Genomic DNA, 17792 nt, shown 5'->3' with positions numbered 1-17792 from the left:
AAACACAGATAACACGAGCCTCTAGGTCCGTTCTTGATGCTGGCGATTTGTATATATCTAAGCCCTCATGTGCCTCGCCTTCGGTGGGTTTTTCCATAAGAGCTAAACATCAGAGAGACCTCCGTGGTGAAACTGTCATTTAAAATTCTACTTCTGCTGTATTACACATGCTCTGTGTGGAAAGGAATAAAACCAATCTTTATTATTTTTTCTTGTAAAAAGAGAGTTAGAGAAAACATTGATGAAGGAAATCTATAACTAACTTCAAAAAAGGCCACTATTTGACCTTCCTGACTGAGGAAAACTTTTCAATAGAACAGTTAGCCATTAGACCAGTAGGTTAGTTGCAGCTTCATCATGCTTTTTTTTTTTTTCTAACTTATTTTTTGACAAGCAGAGAAAGGCTACATGATTAAGAAAGGAAGAACTAGGAAGTGAAAGAAAGTACTGGATAACATGTAAATAAAGACATAGGTGTGATCTCAACATGCTCTGGGTTTACCCCAGGAGAATATTCTGCTATTCGCAGGGCCCTTTCTCAGTGGGCTCAGCCTCCTCTTTTCCTTTCAGCAGCCCCCGCAGACTCAGTTTGTCTTCACCCATGTGTAGGTACCTCCACCACTCAATTCATCCCAGGAATTCGCACCCTCTTCCTTCTCCCTCCTCAAAACTTAGTGTAGAGAGGACCCAAAACATCGGCTGCCCTAGTATATGCTACTCCCAATAAACAGCTCCTTTTAAGACAGGTTTATTGCATAAAGAGAAAATGCATGTGAAGAACCATGTGATCTGCATGGGATGTCCCCACATGATAAGCATGATACAGCAGCTGTATGTCCATGTCCATCTTATCCTTCTGAGTGACTGAAGAGGCAGACAGTATTATCTCTTGGTGAGGTTAGAGATTTCTCTTCAGGTCACTTGAATACCTACAATCTTTATACTATACCATGTCCCTCTGGCCCAAGTGACAGTATCTAACAAAGGCCAGACTTTCCGGCTCCCAACCAGAAACCCTCTATTGCCTCTGCTTCTTACACAGCATTCCCTGCTGCTCAGCGGTCACCACCAAGGAAGGACATGCTGTGCTTGTTCTTACCTGAGAAGATTCCGTTTCAGGTGACAGTCTCTGGGGAGCACCCACAGGCCTTGCTGGTCTTGGCCTGTGCCAGGAGAGAGTTGATAGCATTTTCCTCCACTGCACCTCAGCATATGTCATCCCTAATATCCACTCCCCCACCTCTAGTGGCTAATGACTTTGGGGCTTGCAAGATAATTAGGTTAAGAGTCCTCAAAAGCAGAATTGGATATGTCTTTTCCATTCAAATGCTGACTCTTTGAAATGAAGGTTGACTGGCAAATAACATTTTAATGATGGTTATAAGACCCCAGTAGGCATGTATTCCTATTCTTCCAATAATCTCAAGTTGTTTGTTGAATGTAACCTAGTGGATGTTTGTATGACAGAGATGATTATGTTGTTGTGAGTCACAGCACAAACCCTCTCCCCACCTCATCACCACAGGAGTCATTTGTCATTTTGCTTAAGAGCAATGAGGCAATGAGTAAAAGTGAAAAGAACTATGTCACAACAATTTCGGGGGAGGCACTAATACCTCGACTTTGGTGTTCATGTAACAAAATGTCACTCAGGGAAGACAGACAATTCCCACTTTTACATTCATCTGCCACGTGACCTTATCTTTTGAGGATACCAAAGAACATGGTTCCAATGTGCCAGCTGTAGCAGGCAGAGGCAGGAAAGTGGTGTCTTTGTCAGCTGTGGCTGCTATAACAAAATACCACAGACTGGGTGGCTTAAACAAGAGAAACTTAAACCTCACAATTTTGGAGGCTAGAAGCCCAAGATCAGAGTACTGGTGGATTCGGCTCCTGGTGAGAACCCTCTTTCTTGTTATTCATCACATGGTAGAGAGAGAGAGGAAGTGAGCTCTTTGGTCTCTTCTTATAAGGACACTGATCCCATCACAGGGCCTCTACCCTCATGGCCTAATTATCCAATAACCCCAACCCCATTTGCCATCACACTGCGGATTAGGGTTTCAACATATGAACTTGAGAGAGACACAGGCAAATATTGAATAGCAGGTGGGGTAGCACTGGAAGAGGCTCCTGTGATGGGTGGTGATAGAGACTGCAGGGACCCTCAGAGCCACAGTGAGAAACAGCTCAGCAGTGGGTACCAGAGGTGGGGGCAAGAAGCTTCATGCAACTTTAGGGAATTGACACCTACACAGTAGATGGTTCTAATAGGAACTCTGGTGATGGAGGAAACACAACTGCTGTGAACCCCACGGAGGAACCAGCGGAATGTCCTGGTGATTCCCATTTATAATTAAATAACAAGTGGGGGGTTCTACAGTCATGAGTGTTAACATAAACAAGCAAAATAAAGATTATTAATATAAATATGACTCCTTTTAAAATATCTGGCTGGTGTTGAAAAACACTGTTTACAACTATCAGAAAGAAATGTGGATGTAATTGATCTCCACCACCACTTAAATGGGAGAGATAATTATTCCTGTTCCTATGAATCAGGGTTTGTGGTAGACAACAGTCCCAGTGATCCTCTGTGGGTTTAATCCCAATCTGAGCATCTGCATTAGTGTTTGAGCCCCAATTCAGATGTGTAATATTTACCTTTTTTTGATGTGCCAGTGCCTTCACACTAGCAAACACTAGTCCTAGTCACCAAAACCATTATAATAGAGCAATTGCATAAATGCCGTCACATAGCTGTCTGCTTTCCATCACTCCCAGGTCCTCAGCAGGCAGCCTCACTCCACAATTGTCTGTTCTAGCCCCACCTCTCTGAGTCTTGTGAACCATATGTTGTTGGCATCTCTCCCTTGGTCCCGCCTCAGCTCCTTTGTGTTGGTCCCTCATACACCAAAGCCCTTTGCTCATATAATGTTAATTGTGAACATGTCACTTTTTCAAAAGATTCTTGGCTCAAGTTTTAGCTCAAGTCTCTCTCCTTGGGTCTTTCTCAAGTTGTCACAGTTTCAATCTGGCTATCCTGAGATTAGCAATTTTAGCTGTGGACTGCAGCATCCTGGGTGATGCCCTCCCTCCTCAGGGCCTCTGTTTTTGTTCACACTAACTTTTCACCCAGTCTCTGTTAATGACATAGTCCTACCTGGAAAAAGTTAAATTTAATTGTGTTTCCCCAAGGGACTGCAAAACACCTTGAGTGTTTTGGGGTTGAACTTCCTCTCCTATGGCACAAGGTAAGTGGGGCTCAAGCTATAAATACACTTCATTCATTGCCAGAACACCTTTTAATTTTACTAAAAACATGCTTATCAGCAGACAAGTATTTAGTGCCTAGTATCATAGTGGGTTAAAAGTATCAGACATGTTCCCCAGTATCAAAGATCTGGCAATCTGGCCAAACCTGAGAGTAAATGAGAACTGACAACGAAGTGTTTCAAAAGCTGCCTCTTCTTTCTCTTTCCATCTCAGACCAACACCTTAAATATAGTTGTCTCTGCAAAATTTTCTCCTTTTTGTTCTTTTCCCCTGTCTCTCTCCTCTCTTACGCTGTATTGTCACTACATAATCTAGGTAACTCTCATTTTGCCTCCAAACCTTTTCTCTGTATAACCTTTAACACGTTACTTAATCTTGTTGTGACCTCATTCTTTTATACAGTGCAGAAGCCCTCCTTTATCCACAGGTTTCCCCCGCCACGGTTTCAGTGACCTGTGATCAACTGTGATCTAAAAATATTAAATGAGAAATTCCAGGACTATATAAATCACAAGTTTAAATTTCTCACCAGTCTGAGTAGCATGATAAAATCTCTCACTGTCCTGCTCCATCCTGCCCAGCATGTGATTCATCGTTTTGTCCAGCTTACCCACAGTGTATATGCTTCCTGCCCATTAGTCATTTAATAGACAACTCTGTTATCAGATCGACTGTCATGGTATTGATATCGTTGTGTTTAACCCAGTTATTAATAAAGTGGAAAGGAACAAAGGGAAGACCAAATAGTATAGGCATGCCCATGAGGTCTGGGTTACCTGTCAGTCACACCTGAGAGCAGGTCATTGGCCAGAACAGGCATAGCCACTGCAAGGGCACGAAATCTAAGACACCGAAGCTCCTGAACAGAGGCGTTTCCTCTCTTGCCTCTCTTGCTGTCTGGGCTTCTGGCTCTGTATGGCAGGGGCCCACTCTCTGCATTTGCCCATATGGCCCACAGCGATGTTTACCCCATACACAATGGATGATGGACTGGAACTAGCCTGATATTCTGTCAGACACAGCTCCACCATGGAATGAAACTCTGGACACTGGCTTTGCTTCTAGCTCTACTGAAGCCCCAGCTGTACCTCTTCCAGGACTAGATTAAGGGAAATGGGACTTTTGAAACCCAGGCTGTAATTCCATGAAAATAAAACTCAAACACATCTTATTTTCCCATGGGGCCTCCAGAAATTCTTATTTCAGCAGCAGCCCCAGAACCCCACTCCCAGTAGTAAAGGAAAAGGGCAATCCAGGCAGTCTTCAATAACAGTATCAGTACTTAGGTTTAAGTAACCCATATTTTACTTAATAATGGCCCTGATATTTTGCATAACATTTATTACAGTATATTGTTATACTTGTTCTATTTTATTCTTATTGCTTAGTCTCTTACTATATCTAATTTATAAATTAAACTTTATCATAGGAAAGTATGCATAGGAACAAACAGTATCCTATACAATAAAAAGGTAATATCCAAATTGACCATCATTCCAACACACAAGATGGTTGTCCCCATGTGGTCAAAGATGACCATCCCCATGTGAACACAAGATGGCCGCCACAAATGGCCAACAGGAGAGGGCAGTTATGGGTGATCAGGCCTGCAGGGGAGGGCAGTTGGGAGGGACCAGGCCTGCAGGGGAGGGAGTTGGGGGGACCAGGCCTGCAGGGGAGGGCAGTTTTGAGAAATCAGACCTGCAGGGGAAGGCAGTTAGGGATGACTGGGCCTGCAGGGAAGGGCAGTTAGGGGCGACCAGGTCAGCAGGGGAGGGCAGTTAGGGGGGCCAGGCTAGCAAGAGAGGGCAGTTGGAGGTGACCAGGCCAGAGGGGAAGGCTGTTGGGGGTGACCAGGCCTGCAGGGGAGGACAGTTAGGTGTACCAAGCTGGCAGGGGAGGGCAGTTAGGGGCAAACAGGCTGGCAGGGGAGCAGTTAGGCTTCAATCAGGCTGGCAGGGGAGTGGTTAGGGGGTGATCAGGCTGGCAGGCAGAAACAGGTAGAGGCAATCAGGTAGGCAGGCAGGCAAGCAGGCGAGCAGTTGGGAGCCAGCAGTCCTGGATTGTGAGAGAAATGTCCAACTGCCCGTTTAGGCCCAATCCCACCAGGCAGTCGGACATCCCTCAAAGGGTCCCAGATTGGAGAGGGTGCAGGCTGGGTTGAGAGACACACACCCCCTCCATGCATGAATTTCATGCACTGGGCCTTTTATATATATATATATATATATATATATATATATATATATATATATAGAGAGAGAGAGAGAGAGAGAGAGAGAGAGAGAGAGAGAGAGAGAGAGAGATCTCTTCTATCTGTGGTTTCAGGCATCCATATGGGTCTTGGAACATATCCCCTACAGATAAGGGGGGACAACTGTATGTAATGGGAATAATAATTAAAACTTTCTTATAAACTTGATGTGAACATTAGATGAGAAAATCAATGTAAAGAAATTAGCCTGGTTCCTGATACTTGTTAAATAGCCAATACATATTAGCTATTGTTTTAAAATTAGAATTATCATCATTACCATCATCACCACTTTATTTGGCCACAGAAGAGATAATGGCAATAGCTCTCATTTCCATAGTTCATAGCATGGTGCACCATACTTTAAGTATATAAATTGGAACAGCTACTGACATGATGGAACTCATCTTTTTGGGTACCTTTCTTTCTAGCTTATGATTGATTGATTGGAGTGATTCAGAATCACAAGGGAAGGGAGCAGAGAGGGATCAGTTCCCTGGCACAAATTCTTGTAGGAACCACAGTTTTAGCAATGATACTAAGTGGCCATTCATCATCACAGGTATGCCTTTAAAAGTGAGGGTGTCACTGCTAGAATAATTTCTTTTTAGCAACATTAATATTAAATTATCTGTGTGTTGCTTCTTGCACTTTCACATATATTTAGTCATCCCATTTTACAGGTGAAAAGATTGAGGCTAAAAGATATGGGTGGCCCCCTTTCTTTTCTTTAATATCTCTAACTGGCCCTGGCCAGTGTGGGTCAGTTGGTTGGGTGTTGTCCCATGCACCAAGAGGTCATCACTTTGATTCCCAGTAAAGGCACATGCTGGGGTTGTGGGCCTAATCCCCAGTTAGGAGATGTGCAAGAGGCATCCCGTCGATGTTTCTCTCTCTCCCTTCCTCTTGCCTTCTTCTCTCTCTAAAATAATCAATAAAAACATATTTAAAAAATATGTCCCACCATTTGTTATTCCTTTCTCACAGCTATTTCTTTTCACCTTAAGTATTTTCTCTTTTTCTTTTGGGCAGTTACCTCATTTATTGTTGATACTGATTAAAGGAGACTTGTCAGTAATTTGAAACTTGATTACTTATATTACCTTCTTTTAATTCTTGGAAAATGAAAAATATATTATTTAAAGATCAATACCTTAGTGTGAAAATATGTAATGTTCACTGAAAAAAGACTTGTTTCCTTTAAGGTATGTGGTGAGCAAAGTCTGGAGTGGATTGTTCAGCTTCTGTCAACCCTTAGAACACTTGTGAGGTACTCATTTTTGTAATGTCTTCTGCTACACATTTTGCAATTATGTTGATGATAAAAATATAAATATCAATTAATAACCAAAAGTTTTAATAGGCATATGTATAGGTGTACACACACATATATATATCCACAAACATACATTTATATACAAGAAAAATACAAATTGATAGAAAAAACTGATAAAACTCTAAATCTCTTTTTTTTTTTGCTGTGTTAGACTAATGTTTGCTTTTTATTGCACTTGTATAGCTAATTTCTTTTATACTTTATAGGGTCATTTCTATGGTTTCCTGCTCAGCATAATAATTTCCATTGGTATGAAATTATTCTGATGGCTACCTGCAAGGCTCTGTGATTTCAATTGTTTGAGGGACATGGTGCCATTTAGATAATGTTAAAAAATGTGAATATTCATAGTAGGAATAGCCACAAAAGACATTTTCCCACATTATATTGAAGACAAAATAGACGCATAAGTATGATAATAGCACATTGGCAAAAATAACCAAGTCACTGTGGAGGTGGCAGCTAAAAGTTAAAATGAGGATGGTACGTTAGTGTTCTTGTTGAGAGTTCTTACAAATCAGTGGTATAAACTTGACTGCCTCCTACCCTGATATTCACAGAAAATCAAAATAACAAAGGCATTTTTGTCAAATTTTCAGATTTTACTTGGACCATTTTTAGTATATTCTCCCTAATGTTTATGATTTGGCTGTCTACCTCTTGACATCCTTTGAGGCAGGTTATTTTTAAGCAGCTCCACAGATTTTTGCTTCACACACTTTAAGACGCCTGATTTCTGTGTGTCAAAGCCTACTGACAACTGTTTAAATCATAGATAGGAGAGAGTTGGTTCAATTACTAGGGGAGATTGAGCCTTTAGGAGTTGTTGTTAAAAAGACAAAGAGTGAAGGAGAGAAGACAGAGACTGGACTCTTGGTGTCTGTCTCCATAAGACCAGCTCCTGAGCAGGTGACTTCTCTGGAGTTGAAGCGACCCATTTGAGAGATTGTGAGGGCAATTCCTAATGAGTCAGTCTCTTCTCTTTTTTTGTTGTTTGTCTATGAATAAAATAAAGCAGGATTTCTCAACTTTGGGACCAAATCATTATTTGTTGTCGGGGGCTATCCTCTGCATTAAACAATTTTTAGCAGCACCCCGGCCTCTACCCACTAGATGTCAGTAGTGCCCCCTAGTTGTGATAATAAAACATGTCCCAGACCTTGCCAAATGTTCACTGGGCTGAGTGCACAGAGCAAAATTGCTTCTGGCAGAGAACCACTGATATAGAATGTTGTTGGATGTACTTATTTATTAAGACAATTTTTCCTAAATTACTGGCTCCTAATTTTTTCTTCTTGTCTTCATAAGAGAAGTGATAAAAGTTTACAATTATATGTAACATGTATTACATATTTTTATTGCTAAATTTTTTATATAATTGTAGTGACCACCTTAAGACAAACAATTCTTTAAAAGAATCGGTCTATAGATTACCACAGGATTCTTATTCCCATTATTTTTCTTTTGCCCTTCTTCCCCCTTACCCCAATTCTTCCAGAACCTCCCTAGACAGTCGAAGGAAAGGAGGCAGCTATTGCCTCTGTAAGGTTGAAGATGTGACATTGCATTTTGGGGAGATTGCTAAATATAAGAGAAAATATGCAAAGCAATGTGAAGAGTTATAATGTTAGACTAAATTGTAACTAAAAAAAAAGGAGGTAGGTGATTTGTAATATTAGACATTTTAGAAGAGAGTGACTATGTCTTCTTTATATTTGTTCTGGAGAAGAATGCATTCAAGAACTTGGATATGCAACCTAGACCTTGGATTGCTTAAGCAGACATCTACAATTGTTCAGGAGATGACTCTCATTGAGGCATAAGAGAGGAACCATCTAAAGAATCAATGTGAAATTACTGAAAAAAAAAAAGCCAACAAACAAACAAAAAACAGAACCCCCAAACACTGATTTTAAATTCTTCTTTATCTTATACCTTATCCCTTAACTACTCTTAATATCATACAGACTATGCCTTGATTTTTGAGATACAATAGACATGCTTGAATCTGTTTTTAGAAATCTTCAAAAGGAATAATCCAGCCTAATCCTTTTCAATCTTATATTGTGGTTTGGGCTCCAAAGTTAGTAGTAATAAAGAATATTCTGTGGTTGTAGTCCTCCATGTATGTATTTCCCTTGGGCAATGAGAAAAAAGAAATGACTGGATTTGGGGTCTTAGTGTCCTCTGCACTATCTTTTTAATTTCACCCATTATTTTCCTTTTTAACATAGTTTCCTTCATCTTGTTCATTAGTTGAATCTTTGTTGCACTAATAACATGAAAGATGTTTTCAGCAGTCTTTATGTATCTTCTTGCTTCCTTATATGCTTTTCACACCTGTGAAGCCTTTAGAAATATTAGATTTTGAAACACACTTGAAATTGAAAAGACTTAATTTTCAATTGGGGCAAAATCTCTATATGCTTATGAAGATTTTTTAATCCAACATGTTATTTTAAGTGAGTCTGTTCATTTCATCCCATCAACATCCTCACTCAAATCACCAAGAAACTCTGAATTTAGGGTATGTATTTTATAGAATAATTTCCACAATTTATTACTGGATCAAATTTGACTCTAGATAACAAATTTTAAAGGAGGGACTTAAATTCTTTTACATACTTTTGTTTTAGCAGGGAAAGTTGTCCAGGGCATGGATCTTATTTGTCCCTAATTGATGTTGACTAGAGATAAAAATATAACCAGAATAGATTCTTATAGTAACTCTATATGCATAAAACTTTTAAAAAACTTTATGATATGCCATATATTATATGGATACATGAAAAAAGTATCCTTAAGTTTTAGGGGGTTTCTCCCCCTAATTGTAACATAGAACATGTACTTTCCTTAACAACCTTTATTTTAAAAGATAAAGGTTTTGAAATATCATTTTCTAACCTTTAAAATCCTGAGGTCAGTATGTAACTGCTTGCCAATGTGAGCTGGATACGATACAGTCTCTGAAAACAGAACACTGTGTGCTTGAAAATACTCTGGTTCAAGTACTTACATAGCTCATAACTCCTTTTGAGAAATTGAAAGTCTTTATGCCAGAGAACAGAGGTTAATGGAAGAAGGATTGAATATCCTTTAATATTTTAATCACAAAGTTCCCATCGAGGCAGTCTACAAAATTTTTCTAGGCCAGACTAAAATGAACATGCAGGACCCCTAGTTAAAATTTTACTAAGAATTTCAGGACCATGACAGCAATCATTAAACTAAGTTAGGGAATCTTTTAAGAATGGCAATTTTCAAGAGAGATATTTTTTCCTTATAGTTGTCTAGTCCCTCTTTCTGGTTCAGCTGGGCACTTTGTAACTCAGTGAATATCTTTAGTTGTTTAGAACAGTTCAGGGTGATTCATTCCATGGCTTATCTTGTAGTAACAAGAAAACAAGTGACTTCTGAATATAATAACATTAACCTGCAAAACACTGTTGATCCAGACTGCATTTTATTAAATTTAGACAGCATCAGTTATACGAAACACCACTGTTTTATGTAGTACTAGAGGCCCAGTGCACGAAATTCGTGCACAGGGGAGAGGGGTGTCCCTCAGCCCAGCCTGCACCCTCTGCAATCTGGGACCCCTCAAGGGATGTCTGACTTCCCGGTGGGATCGGGCCTAAGCGGGCAGTCGGACATCCCTCTCATAATCCAGGACTGCTGGCTCCCAACTGCTCGCCTGCCAGCCTTCCTGATTGCCCCTAACCGCTTCTGCCTGCCAGCCTGATCACCCACTAACTGCTCCCCTGCCAGCCTGTTTGCCCCTAACTGCTCCCCTGCCAGCCTGTTTGCCCCTAACTGCCATCTCCTGCAGGCCTGCCCCCCCCTCAACTGCTCTCCCCTGCAGGCCTGGGTCCCCCCCCAACTGCCCTCCCTTGCTGGCTTGGTCACCCCTAACTGGCCTCCCCTGCAGGCCTGCTCCCTCCCAACTGCCGTCCCTTGCTGGTCATCTTGTGGTGACCATCTTGTGTCCACACGGGGGCAGGATCTTTGACCACATGGGGGCAGCCATCTTGTGTGTTGGAGTGATGGTCTATCTGCATATTACTCTTTTATTAGATAGGATAGAGGCCTGGTGCACTGGTGGGGGCCGTCTGGTTTGCCCTGAAGGGTGTCCCAGATCAGGGTGGGGGTTCCCTTGGGGCGTGGGGCGGCCTGGGAGAGGGGCCTGTGGTGGTTTGCAGGCCGGCCATGCCCCCTGGTGACCCAAGCGGAGGCCCAGGTATCTGGGGTTTATTTATCTTCTACAATTGAAACTTTGTAGCCTGGAGCGGAGCCAAGCCTTCTGCTTGCTCCATGGCGGCAGCCATTTTTGGGGGATTTATGTATCTTCTATAATTGAAACTTTGTAGCCTTAAGCGGAGGCCTGGGCCGGCCAGGGTGTGTGGAAAGCTTGGCTTCCTCCATTGCCGGGGGCAACCCCAGCCTCCTGCTCTTTCCAGCTCCGTGGCTGCCGCCATTTCTGATTGGATTTATGTATCTTCTATCATTGAAACTTTGTAGCCTTGAGTGGAGGCCTAGGCCGGCAAGGGCAGGCGGAAAGCTTGGCTTCCTCCATTGCTGGGGAAACCCAAGCCTCCCTCCTGCTCTCTGTGGCCGTAGCCATCTTGGTTGGGTTTATTTGCATATTCGCTCCTGATTGGCTGGTGGGCGTGGCTTTGGGGCGTGGCTTGTGGGTGTAGCGGAGTGATGGTTAATTTGCATATTACTCTTTTATTATATAGGATTAAGAAAGAAAAAATGTTAGTAAATATGAAACATCATCCATTGAAAATGAACTGTAAATTCAGAGACAGTAAACCATTAAAGATTTTAGAATTGATGTAAGTGTGGATCTCAATAGAGAGCTCTTGCAACACCGAGCTACCTACCATTAGACCCTACCACAAGATGTTGAGAAGCTCTTTTGTTCATAGAAATAAGGCATGGAGGGATAAGGAGATGTACTAAGGTCACATGTCTCATTATCATAGAATAATAGGGTAGACCACTGGTGCTGAACTGAATGTTTTCCCCTACAGCTCAGCTGCTGTCTCTTCAACAGGATCTTTACTGGGTAAGAGAAGTCAGTTGTAAAGAAAGAAGAAACTGACAAAAACTAGATGAGAAAAGGATAAACATGCACATGAACATTAATGTATTTTTACTATATATAGTATATGCATATTATATATAGTAAATATACTAGTATATGTGTGCATATGTGGTATATATGGTATATATATATATACACATATGTATATATTTTAATATATATACATGTATTTTAAGTGATATTTGGGAAACAATATTTTTGTGTGAAGTTTAATCAATTTATGCCTCATTTTAATTAATTTTGACCTGTTGATTACATATATATTTTCTTCAGGCTGATGATTTATATATGCATATACACATGCAATATATCTTTTTTGGATTAGTAGTATGGTCTATAAACATCATAAAAGTTTAATGTAAGCCACCAATCAACATCACCAATGTTTAATGTAAGCTACAGGGTCATTTAGATTAGGTATGCATTGTCACCTTTGTGTTTAAAGTGTCTTGAATGTAAGCAATCTGGGATTGAAAAATAACTTCTATGAAATTGTAGGGGAACTCAGAGTTGCAATATGGCTCCAGCAGTAAAGGGTCTTGGAAATGTTGGGCTCTCTGTTTAATTCTCTGCGACTGTTTAACTGCCTATAGCCTCAGGCTTGGCTGACTACCCAGAAAGCAGGAATGCCACCCAAAGATAAACATTATGCCCCCAGGAAGGAGGTTAATGAATGTATAGGGTGTGATAACTGCCTGATTCTGTTAACTTATAAATGCATTGTTCTTTCTGGTGGTCTATGTGACTATTACCCGCTATAAAAACAGGCCCTGTCCTGAGAGGGTTTGGATTCTTCCTTGCTGGCCACCACTGGAAGCAGCTGCTTTGCCCATGTATGTAAGTTTTCTCCTATTAAAGCTCTTATGAATTTGAATAAGGCTACGTGTCAGTTCTTCAGAATTGATCCTGAATTGACTTTTGGGGCTTTCCCCCAACAGAGATATTTATCAGAAACATTTCTTCCTCATTAGCATCCACCCTACCAACACACATACACACACACTCACACATCATCTTCTCCCTACACACCATCTTCTTAAGCCTTTATTTCAATCTTATAATATCATAAAGTTCATTGTGTAACTTAAAAGACAAAATATATTAAGATTTCCATTTATGTTGTTCTCCCTAAGAGATGGCTGTTACTTCAGAGAACAAAATCTCTAAGATGGTCTTTGTCTCTCATCACGACTCCATCCTACTCTGGGAGAAGGAGGGTCAGCACTGGTCAGAAATGTGGAGCCATGGGAATTTGTTTTCATACACTGGGTTCCCTGGGTGAAGAAGCTGCCTTTGAGGAGGGCAGCTTGACCAGGTGATCCAGATGCCTCTAGAATTCCAGGGGTATGAAGGCAAAAGGGCACGGTAGGCTGTATCTGCAGGCCAACAACTACAGCTCAGATATCCTGTATAAGGTAGTAGTGCCAAACAAAAGCTAATATTAAAGTCAACCCTTTGGAAGAGAAGAGGTAAAAAGAAATGGATTTGGAGGAAAGCTGTTGGCACTGTGGCTTTAAGAGTCACACAGTCAAAGACAAATTCAAGTTACAATCTTCCAAAGGCATTCTTCCCCAGCCTGAAAGCCACAATTGGTAGAAATACGAAAATGCCTTGGACAGCAGTGGACTTAATTAGATTAAAGCAGGAAAAAAAATAAACAAGGAATATGTTAGAAAATAAATTTTAGTTTTTAGCTTTCTCCCTCTTTTCTTTTTCTTTTTTTTATGTTTAATAAAATGTTTATTAAGGTAGTAACACAAGATAAATCATGCAAGAGCTCAGTAAAAACAAAAAAGTAAGGATATAAGAAATGGTAATTGGTGCTGTCAATTAAAAAAATAATGTCAATAATTTTACTACCCAAAGTGATTTGAAAAAGTGTTGGAGTCTGAGCATGGACATGATTATAGCAATCTTGCGGAACTGTAAACTAAAGTGATAGCTGACTCCTTGTGTTCTAGTCCTCAGAGGAGTCAAGTCATAGATCCAAAATAATCATCAATGTTCCTCACATCTGCACTCAGAAGGCAGCCCAGAACCCCTGCCCACTGAGTCCTTCGACACCCTTGGGACAGTCTCAAACTGACACTTCTTAGCAGGGGAAGGGAGCAGGCAGCTTTGGTGACTCTCAAATGAGACTCCATCCACATTCAGAATCTTAAAATTTTTGGTAATGAAAACCATAAGACTTCCATGTGATCTTTACCAGCCTTAAATGTAGTGTTGTAATGTCCAAGGAAGGGTTTTCATATCAGGTGGAATAAATTTTCACACCAAATGGAACATAGTATCTCAGATTTCAAACAAACATAACTCATCTTTTGGCAAAAAATAAACATAGTGGAATGCAAGTTTGATAGATGGAAGGAGCATAATTTCATTGCAGACACAAAGAACCAAAAGTTTCAAAGAATTTTTAAAAAAAAGAAGTTTGCACTATTTCTCACAAAATCTTCACTTTTGGAACTTCCTCAATAGAAGCTATACACATAATTTATTAATACAACATTAAGTTTCTTTGTGTAAAAAATATTTGTACATAATAATAAGATAAGGCAAGATGCATTAAACAGAAACCTTCTGGTTCTTTTCCTCTGGTTCTTACAGAGCCACTGATGACTATCTGCAACAAGAGTGAGTTTCTGATTTTCCATGTGGAGCATCTTGTGCCTTTGCTGTGGTAAAAATTCTGTCCGAGCACCCTGAAGGACAGATGCTGGTGATGGTCTTTGGCACTTACTCTGGCAGACTGAGCTTCTTTTCCTTGAGTACTTGTGTGATGTATAAGTAGAAGAAGTCGCAGTAGAGGATGATATGGACAACGCTACCACCACAGCGATGAGGTCAAAGAAGCCCTCAAAGTAGAAGTGCCAGACACAGTTGACGAGGTAGAGCCCCTGGTAGAGGCCCAGGAAGAAAAGGTAGTGGGTGGTGACGGTCTTCACCTTCCTGGTCTTGCTGATCATGAAGAGCTGCAGAAGGATAGCCACTGATTCCAGGTAGATGGAGAAGATCCACAGAATCTCAAGAGGAGAGAAATCATGATTGACTAGAAATGAGCATCCTCCCACAGGGAACACCAGAAACTCCACTCAGAAGGTATCATGGTTCCCATCATAAGTTGCCTTAAACTTCATGGAGATCAAGTACACTGCTGCGCAGGGGCAGGCAATGTAGATATGCTTCCTAGATGTCTTATATAATGAAATAAATCAAGTAAAAAGATCCAGGCATGGAGTTGTGAAGACCAGTGCAAAGAGAAGCTGGCTTTTCCCGGAAATACAGTTGCAGGAGCGTGTCTTCCAGCTCTTCAGCAGCAGGATGGCCAGGTGGGACAGGTCCGGGTCAGCAGGAAGATGTTCATGGCAGAGCCAGGGGCCCCTTTGAGGAAGCTGCAAAGATGGCAAGAGTGGGCGATGTGGCCAGGGACGTGGCCAAACTCCCCCTTTCTTTTTCATTTTGCTTTTATTTTGCCTCATATTTGGAGAGGAAGAAAAGGCATCCATTATTTTATACCTTAATTTTCATCTTGTAGCTGTCACCTGGTTGTCATTGGCACCAATGTTATGCCAACAGGAACCCCCAATTTGGGGTGCAGTAAAGAAGGGAACATTTTATTCAGTGCAAACAGCTCAGTTGTGATACTGCATGCTGTGAGGAGGCCCTGGGGTGAAGTACCTCTCAGGCCAGACAGCTCTGCTCTGCTCTACCCAACCTGCTCCAGGTCTTCCTGCCCTGTGCCAGTTGGCTCTAGGAAAATGTCTTTGGGGATTTAGTTGCAGTGAGAAACACAGTCTTTAGTCTTTGGTGGAAGAGAAAGTGCAATGTCCCAGCCAGAGGGAAGCCATTTTAGACAGAGACAGACGGAAGTCCCCGCCCCTGGTGTCTGACTGGCCCATCTTCATACAAATGAAATCCCCAAATCCTCACAGTTTGATTGGTCCAAAAAGCACTATCCTGATTGGTCACAGTAGAACTGCCTTGATTGATTAGTAATGAAACTCATAGAAATATAGCTGCACAGCTCTAATTGGAAAGGGAAACTCTCAGTCCCATTGGTTGAAATAGGATTCTAGGAACCCCTTTATAAGGGCTGGCTCAGAGGGCAGGAACACAGTTCAGTGCAGAAGGCAGGTAGTTCAGTGAAGACTTCTCCCTGAAATGCAGTTTATGTGAAAGGTCCCTGTGTAGAAATGACTGCTATGCTCTATTTTCCTTTTTAATTGATCCCAGTTAGCCACCAGGAGCTCTTCTTAGTAGGTATTTTATTTCTTAGGTTCCACACAGCTCATTATCTTAATCAACATGTCACAGCTAAGTGCATTAATTTCTGAGGAAAATTCTAGTCTAGCAGGTTCTTGTAACTGTTCGTGAGCTGTGGCTATTCGCTGCAATTAAAATTTTCTGTCATGACCTGAAATGAACTTTATGTGTTTAATTGGCAGGAAGGTTAAAGAAATAGCATTCATAAGTGACCGTATCCTTTCTTGGCTCTTGGGGATCTGGGATAGAAGGAAGGAGGTCAGGGATCATGAAACAGTAACCACTAAGACCAGTTAAAATTTTACCTGAGCCCAAATGTGGTTCAAGCACAATAGTGTGCATTGAAGGAGAGGCTGCCCAGGGCTTTGGAATGCAGAAGTTTCTGGGGAGAAAGGTGGAAGAACCTGGTCTACAAAGGGAAGGTTCCCGTCAAGAATACAACCAGACATCGTGAGCCACTCGCTGTATTGTTAGTCATTGGGGCTCCATGGAAAACTTGGAACATTGAAGGAAGGGAGCTGACTCCCTGGAAGCAACTAAACAAGGACTAGGAGTTTGAATTACTACTTACCTCTAGTTTGGTGCTCTGTACCCAATCCCTCTCCACTTTCTGACTCCCCATCTGTAAAATAAAAGAAACAAATACTAATTTACCTCCTAGGGCAGCCGTGGGCAAACTACGGCCTGCGGGCCAGATCCGGCCCGTTCGGCTGTTCTATCCGGCCCGCGGAGCAGAAAGAGCAGAGGGTTCTCTTGCTCTCCCCTCCGCTCCTTTACTTTGAATTTATATTAGTTACACAAACACTCCATCCATGCTTTTGTTCCGGCCCTCCGGTCCAGTTTAAGAACCCATTGTGGCCCTCGAGTCAAAAAGTTTGCCCACCCCTGTCCTAGGGTGTTTTTATAGCATAATGTCTAAAACAGGCTTGGACGGAATAAATGGAGTAAAATGAGGCTACAATTAAGATCAGTTAGGTGGAGAATTAAAGTCCATGATGCTTGAAATGAAAGAGTTGAAAACCCCAGACCTATAGTGTCCTGCCCCTAAAGAAACAAAGAAAATATAAAAAGGAAAGAAAAGGAAAACTGAGAGAAGGGCCCCAGGGGCATGATATGCTTCAGGGGCAAGATATGGTCAAATGGTGTCTGTAGATCAATGCCAGGAATGCACTGAGAACCTCGAAGGGTGGCAGTAGGTTTATAAATTATAAAATTTACAAGATTAGGAAACAGCTATGATTGTAGGTGGCAATGGTAATTGAGAGAAACAAAAGAAAAATTTATGTCAGTCTGTAAACAGAAGGCAACATAATCAGATAAGAGGAAAAGAAGCAAAAAAGATAAAGGAAGTGGAATATATAGGATATATGCCAATTCAGCATAAAATCGTGTGTGCACATGCACACAAACAAACTTAGTTTGTTTAGAGTAAAAAACAAACAAAAACTAAACTAAAACAAACAAAAAAGCCTTCAGTATTCCCTCCCCAACAAAATAGATTGAATTAAACAGACAAATTGGTTATCTGGATGCTTTTGGTCTTGGAGATTCGG

At 41.3% G+C, this 17792-nt stretch overlaps 1 pseudogene across 1 annotated transcript; it reads right to left on the bottom strand.

Annotated features, from left to right (window-relative positions):
* Nucleotides 1-14541: 14541 nt before the first annotated feature.
* LOC308243788 (ER lumen protein-retaining receptor 2-like) lies at nucleotides 14542-15340 on the bottom strand (annotated as a pseudogene). The gene is made up of 2 exons: nucleotides 15000-15340; nucleotides 14542-14747 (listed from the first exon to the last, which is right to left on the bottom strand). The product of its transcript is annotated as an ER lumen protein-retaining receptor 2-like (transcript).
* Nucleotides 15341-17792: the final 2452 nt, after the last annotated feature.

The sequence above is a fragment of the Plecotus auritus genome, assembly GCF_963455305.1.
Source record: "Plecotus auritus genome assembly, chromosome: 3".
Taxonomy (NCBI): Eukaryota; Metazoa; Chordata; class Mammalia; order Chiroptera; family Vespertilionidae; genus Plecotus; species Plecotus auritus.
Note: the sequence above shows the minus strand (reverse complement) of the source record. Positions and strands in the feature narration are given on the sequence as shown.